Below are 7,120 nucleotides of genomic sequence, written 5' to 3'. Positions count from 1 at the left end.
TGTCTGTGTGACGGTGTGGGTTAGAGTAGCTGTGTCTCTGTGTGACGGTGCGGGGTAGAGTAGCTGTGTCTGTGTGACGGTGTGGGTTAGAGTAGCTGTGTCTGTGTGACGGTGCGGGTTAGAGTAGCTGTGTCTGTGTGACGGTGTGGGTTAGAGTAGCTGTGTCTCTGTGTGACGGTGCGGGTTAGAGTAGCTGTGTCTGTGTGACGGTGTGGGTTAGAGTAGCTGTGTCTGTGTGACGGTGTGGGTTAGAGTAGCTGTGTCTCTGTGACGGTGTGGGTTAGAGTAGCTGTGTCTGTGTGACGGTGCGGGTTAGAGTAGCTCTGTCTGTGTGACTGTGTGGGTTAGAGCAGCTGTGTCTCTGTGACGGTGCGGGTTAGAGGAGCTGTGTCTGTGTGACGGTGCGGGTTAGAGTAGCTGTGTCTCTGTGTGACGGTGCGGGTTAGAGTAGCTGTGTCTGTGTGACGGTGCGGGTTAGAGGAGCTGTGTCTGTGTGACGGTGCGGGTTAGAGTAGCTGTGTCTGTGTGATGGTGCGGGTTGGAGTAGCTGTGTCTCTGTGTGACGGTGTGGGTTAGAGTAGCTGTGTCTGTGTGACGGTGCGGGTTAGAGTAGCTGTGTCTCTGTGACGGTGTGGGTTAGAGTAGCTGTGTCTCTGTGTGACGGTGCGGGTTAGAGTAGCTGTGTCTGTGTGACGGTGTGGGTTAGAGTAGCTGTGTCTATGTGACGGTGTGGGTTAGAGTAGCTGTGTCTCTGTGACGGTGTGGGTTAGAGTAGCTGTGTCTGTGTGACGGTGTGGGTTAGAGTAGCTGTGTCTGTGTGACGGTGCGGGTTAGAGAGGCTGTGTCTGTGTGACGGTGCGGGTCAGAGTAGCTGTGTCTCTGTGACGGTGCGGGTTAGAGTAGCTGTGTCTGTGTGACGGTGCGGGTTAGAGTAGCTGTGTCTCTCTGACGGTGCGGGTTAGAGTAGCTGTGTCTCTGTGACGGTGCGGGTTAGAGTAGCTGTGTCTGTGTGACGGTGTGGGTTAGAGTAGCTGTGTCTGTGTGACGGTGTGGGTTAGAGTAGCTGTGTCTGTGTGACGGTGTGGGTTAGAGTAGCTGTGTCTCTGTGACGGTGCGGGTTAGAGTAGCTGTGTCTGTGTGACGGTGCGGGTTAGAGTAGCTGTGTCTGTGTGACGGTGTGGGTTAGAGTAGCTGTGTCTGTGTGACGGTGCGGGTTAGAGTAGCTGTGTCTCTGTGACGGTGCGGGTTAGAGTAGCTGTGTCTGTGTGACGGTGTGGGTTAGAGTAGCTGTGTCTCTGTGTGACGGTGCGGGGTAGAGTAGCTGTGTCTGTGTGACGGTGTGGGTTAGAGTAGCTGTGTCTGTGTGACGGTGCGGGTTAGAGTAGCTGTGTCTGTGTGACGGTGCGGGTTAGAGTAGCTGTGTCTGTGTGACGGTGCGGGTCAGAGTAGCTGTGTCTCTGTGACGGTGCGGGTTAGAGTAGCTGTGTCTGTGTGACGGTGCGGGTTAGAGTAGCTGTGTCTCTCTGACGGTGCGGGTTAGAGTAGCTGTGTCTCTGTGACGGTGCGGGTTAGAGTAGCTGTGTCTGTGTGACGGTGTGGGTTAGAGTAGCTGTGTCTGTGTGACGGTGTGGGTTAGAGTAGCTGTGTCTGTGTGACGGTGTGGGTTAGAGTAGCTGTGTCTCTGTGACGGTGCGGGTTAGAGTAGCTGTGTCTGTGTGACGGTGCGGGTTAGAGTAGCTGTGTCTGTGTGACGGTGTGGGTTAGAGTAGCTGTGTCTGTGTGACGGTGCGGGTTAGAGTAGCTGTGTCTCTGTGACGGTGCGGGTTAGAGTAGCTGTGTCTGTGTGACGGTGTGGGTTAGAGTAGCTGTGTCTCTGTGTGACGGTGCGGGGTAGAGTAGCTGTGTCTGTGTGACGGTGTGGGTTAGAGTAGCTGTGTCTGTGTGACGGTGCGGGTTAGAGTAGCTGTGTCTGTGTGACGGTGTGGGTTAGAGTAGCTGTGTCTCTGTGTGACGGTGCGGGTTAGAGTAGCTGTGTCTGTGTGACGGTGTGGGTTAGAGTAGCTGTGTCTGTGTGACGGTGTGGGTTAGAGTAGCTGTGTCTCTGTGACGGTGTGGGTTAGAGTAGCTGTGTCTGTGTGACGGTGCGGGTTAGAGTAGCTCTGTCTGTGTGACTGTGTGGGTTAGAGCAGCTGTGTCTCTGTGACGGTGCGGGTTAGAGGAGCTGTGTCTGTGTGACGGTGCGGGTTAGAGTAGCTGTGTCTCTGTGTGACGGTGCGGGTTAGAGTAGCTGTGTCTGTGTGACGGTGCGGGTTAGAGGAGCTGTGTCTGTGTGACGGTGCGGGTTAGAGTAGCTGTGTCTGTGTGATGGTGCGGGTTGGAGTAGCTGTGTCTCTGTGTGACGGTGTGGGTTAGAGTAGCTGTGTCTGTGTGACGGTGCGGGTTAGAGTAGCTGTGTCTCTGTGACGGTGTGGGTTAGAGTAGCTGTGTCTCTGTGTGACGGTGCGGGTTAGAGTAGCTGTGTCTGTGTGACGGTGTGGGTTAGAGTAGCTGTGTCTATGTGACGGTGTGGGTTAGAGTAGCTGTGTCTCTGTGACGGTGTGGGTTAGAGTAGCTGTGTCTGTGTGACGGTGTGGGTTAGAGTAGCTGTGTCTGTGTGACGGTGCGGGTTAGAGTAGCTGTGTCTGTGTGACGGTGCGGGTCAGAGTAGCTGTGTCTCTGTGACGGTGCGGGTTAGAGTAGCTGTGTCTGTGTGACGGTGCGGGTTAGAGTAGCTGTGTCTCTCTGACGGTGCGGGTTAGAGTAGCTGTGTCTCTGTGACGGTGCGGGTTAGAGTAGCTGTGTCTGTGTGACGGTGTGGGTTAGAGTAGCTGTGTCTGTGTGACGGTGTGGGTTAGAGTAGCTGTGTCTGTGTGACGGTGTGGGTTAGAGTAGCTGTGTCTCTGTGACGGTGCGGGTTAGAGTAGCTGTGTCTCTGTGACGGTGCGGGTTAGAGTAGCTGTGTCTCTGTGACGGTGCGGGTTAGAGTAGCTGTGTCTCTGTGACGGTGCGGGTTAGAGTAGCTGTGTGTCTCTGTGACGGTGCGGGTTAGAGTAGCTGTGTCTCTGTGACGGTGTGGGTTAGAGTAGCTGTGTCTGTGTGACGGTGTGGGTTAGAGTAGCTGTGTCTGTGTGACGGTGCGGGTTAGAGTAGCTGTGTCTCTGTGACGGTGCGGGTTAGAGTAGCTGTGTCTGTGTGACGGTGCGGGTTAGAGTAGCTGTGTCTGTGTGACGGTGTGGGTTAGAGTAGCTGTGTCTGTGTGACGGTGTGGGTTAGAGTAGCTGTGTCTCTGTGACGGTGCGGGTTAGAGTAGCTGTGTCTGTGTGACGGTGTGGGTTAGAGTCGCTGTGTCTCTGTGACGGTGCGGGTTAGAGTAGCTGTTTCTCTGTGACGGTGTGTGTTAGAGTAGCTGTGTCTCTGTGACGGTGTGTGTTAGAGTAGCTGTGTCTCTGTGACGGTGCGGGTTAGAGTAGCTGTGTCTGTGTGACGGTGCGGGTTAGAGTAGCTGTGTCTCTGTGTGACGGTGTGGGTTAGAGTAGCTGTGTCTCTGTGACGGTGTGGGTTAGAGTAGCTGTGTCTGTGTGACGGTGCGGGTTAGAGTAGCTGTGTCTGTGTGACTGTGTGGGTTAGAGTAGCTGTGTCTCTGTGACGGTGCGGGTTAGAGTAGCTGTGTCTGTGTGACGGTGCGGGTTAGAGTAGCTGTGACTCTGTGTGACGGTGTGTGTTAGAGTAGCTGTGTCCCTGTGACGGTGCGGGTTAGAGTAGCTGTGTCTCTGTGACGGTGCGGGTTAGAGTAGCTGTGTCTGTGTGACGGTGCGGGTTAGAGTAGCTGTGTCTCTGTGTGACGGTGTGGGTTAGAGTAGCTGTGTCTCTGTGACGGTGTGGGTTAGAGTAGCTGTGTCTGTGTGACGGTGCGGGTTAGAGTAGCTGTGTCTCTGTGACTGTGTGGGTTAGAGTAGCTGTGTCTCTGTGACGGTGCGGGTTAGAGTAGCTGTGTCTGTGTGACGCTGCGGGTTAGAGTAGCTGTGTCTGTGTGACGGTGCGGGTTAGAGTAGCTGTGTCTCTGTGACGGTGCGGGTTAGAGTAGCTGTGTCTGTGTGACGGTGCGGGTTAGAGTAGCTGTGTCTCTGTGACGGTGCGGGTTAGAGTAGCTGTGTCTGTGTGACGGTGTGGGTTAGAGTAGCTGTGTCTGTGTGACTGTGCGGGTTAGAGTAGCTGTGTCTCTGTGACGGTGTGGGTTAGAGTAGCTGTGTCTGTGTGACGGTGTGGGTTAGAGTAGCTGTGTCTGTGTGACGGTGTGGGTTAGAGTAGCTGTGTCTGTGTGACGGTGCGGGTTAGAGTAGCTGTGTCTCTGTGACGGTGCGGGTTAGAGTAGCTGTGTCTGTGTGACGGTGTGGGTTAGAGTAGCTGTGTCTGTGTGACGGTGTGGGTTAGAGTAGCTGTGTCTGTGTGACGGTGTGGGTTAGAGTAGCTGTGTCTGTGTGACGGTGCGGGTTAGAGTAGCTGTGTCTGTGTGACGGTGTGGGTTAGAGTAGCTGTGTCTGTGTGACGGTGCGGGTTAGAGTAGCTGTGTCTCTGTGACGGTGCGGGTTAGAGTAGCTGTGTCTGTGTGACGGTGTGGGTTAGAGTAGCTGTGTCTCTGTGTGACGGTGCGGGGTAGAGTAGCTGTGTCTGTGTGACGGTGTGGGTTAGAGTAGCTGTGTCTGTGTGACGGTGCGGGTTAGAGTAGCTGTGTCTGTGTGACGGTGTGGGTTAGAGTAGCTGTGTCTCTGTGTGACGGTGCGGGTTAGAGTAGCTGTGTCTGTGTGACGGTGTGGGTTAGAGTAGCTGTGTCTGTGTGACGGTGTGGGTTAGAGTAGCTGTGTCTCTGTGACGGTGTGGGTTAGAGTAGCTGTGTCTGTGTGACGGTGCGGGTTAGAGTAGCTCTGTCTGTGTGACTGTGTGGGTTAGAGTAGCTGTGTCTCTGTGACGGTGTGGGTTAGAGTAGCTGTGTCTCTGTGACGGTGTGGGTTAGAGTAGCTGTGTCTGTGTGACGGTGCGGGTTAGAGTAGCTCTGTCTGTGTGACTGTGTGGGTTAGAGCAGCTGTGTCTCTGTGACGGTGCGGGTTAGAGGAGCTGTGTCTGTGTGACGGTGCGGGTTAGAGTAGCTGTGTCTCTGTGTGACGGTGCGGGTTAGAGTAGCTGTGTCTGTGTGACGGTGCGGGTTAGAGGAGCTGTGTCTGTGTGACGGTGCGGGTTAGAGTAGCTGTGTCTGTGTGATGGTGCGGGTTGGAGTAGCTGTGTCTCTGTGTGACGGTGTGGGTTAGAGTAGCTGTGTCTGTGTGACGGTGCGGGTTAGAGTAGCTGTGTCTCTGTGACGGTGTGGGTTAGAGTAGCTGTGTCTCTGTGTGACGGTGCGGGTTAGAGTAGCTGTGTCTGTGTGACGGTGTGGGTTAGAGTAGCTGTGTCTATGTGACGGTGTGGGTTAGAGTAGCTGTGTCTCTGTGACGGTGTGGGTTAGAGTAGCTGTGTCTGTGTGACGGTGCGGGTTAGAGTAGCTGTGTCTGTGTGACGGTGCGGGTCAGAGTAGCTGTGTCTCTGTGACGGTGCGGGTTAGAGTAGCTGTGTCTGTGTGACGGTGCGGGTTAGAGTAGCTGTGTCTCTCTGACGGTGCGGGTTAGAGTAGCTGTGTCTCTGTGACGGTGCGGGTTAGAGTAGCTGTGTCTGTGTGACGGTGTGGGTTAGAGTAGCTGTGTCTGTGTGACGGTGTGGGTTAGAGTAGCTGTGTCTGTGTGACGGTGTGGGTTAGAGTAGCTGTGTCTCTGTGACGGTGCGGGTTAGAGTAGCTGTGTCTGTGTGACGGTGCGGGTTAGAGTAGCTGTGTCTCTGTGACGGTGCGGGTTAGAGTAGCTGTGTCTCTGTGACGGTGCGGGTTAGAGTAGCTGTGTGTCTCTGTGACGGTGCGGGTTAGAGTAGCTGTGTCTCTGTGACGGTGTGGGTTAGAGTAGCTGTGTCTGTGTGACGGTGTGGGTTAGAGTAGCTGTGTCTGTGTGACGGTGCGGGTTAGAGTAGCTGTGTCTCTGTGACGGTGCGGGTTAGAGTAGCTGTGTCTGTGTGACGGTGCGGGTTAGAGTAGCTGTGTCTGTGTGACGGTGTGGGTTAGAGTAGCTGTGTCTGTGTGACGGTGTGGGTTAGAGTAGCTGTGTCTCTGTGACGGTGCGGGTTAGAGTAGCTGTGTCTGTGTGACGGTGTGGGTTAGAGTCGCTGTGTCTCTGTGACGGTGCGGGTTAGAGTAGCTGTTTCTCTGTGACGGTGTGTGTTAGAGTAGCTGTGTCTCTGTGACGGTGTGTGTTAGAGTAGCTGTGTCTCTGTGACGGTGCGGGTTAGAGTAGCTGTGTCTGTGTGACGGTGCGGGTTAGAGTAGCTGTGTCTCTGTGTGACGGTGTGGGTTAGAGTAGCTGTGTCTCTGTGACGGTGTGGGTTAGAGTAGCTGTGTCTGTGTGACGGTGCGGGTTAGAGTAGCTGTGTCTGTGTGACTGTGTGGGTTAGAGTAGCTGTGTCTCTGTGACGGTGCGGGTTAGAGTAGCTGTGTCTGTGTGACGGTGCGGGTTAGAGTAGCTGTGACTCTGTGTGACGGTGTGTGTTAGAGTAGCTGTGTCTCTGTGACGGTGTGGGTTAGAGGAGCTGTGTCTGTGTGACGGTGCGGGTTAGAGTAGCTGTGTCTGTGTGACTGTGTGGGTTAGAGTAGCTGTGTCTGTGTGACGGTGCGGGTTAGAGTAGCTGTGTCTCTGTGACGGTGTGGGTTAGAGTAGCTGTGTCTGTGTGACGGTGTGGGTTAGAGTAGCTGTGTCTCTCTGACGGTGCGGGTTAGAGTAGCTGTGTCTCTGTGACGGTGCGGGTTAGAGTAGCTGTGTCTCTGTGACGGTGTGGGTTAGAGTAGCTGTGTCTGTGTGACGGTGCGGGTTAGAGTAGCTGTGTCTCTGTGACGGTGCGGGTTAGAGTAGCTGTGTCTCTGTGACGGTGTGGGTTAGAGTAGCTGTGTCTGTGTGACGGTGCGGGTTAGAGTAGCTGTGTCTGTGTGACGGTGCGGGTTAGAGTAGCTGTG

This window comes from Stegostoma tigrinum, unplaced genomic scaffold (genome assembly GCF_030684315.1).
Source record: "Stegostoma tigrinum isolate sSteTig4 unplaced genomic scaffold, sSteTig4.hap1 scaffold_518, whole genome shotgun sequence".
Classification (NCBI taxonomy): Eukaryota; Metazoa; Chordata; class Chondrichthyes; order Orectolobiformes; family Stegostomatidae; genus Stegostoma; species Stegostoma tigrinum.
Note: the sequence above shows the minus strand (reverse complement) of the source record.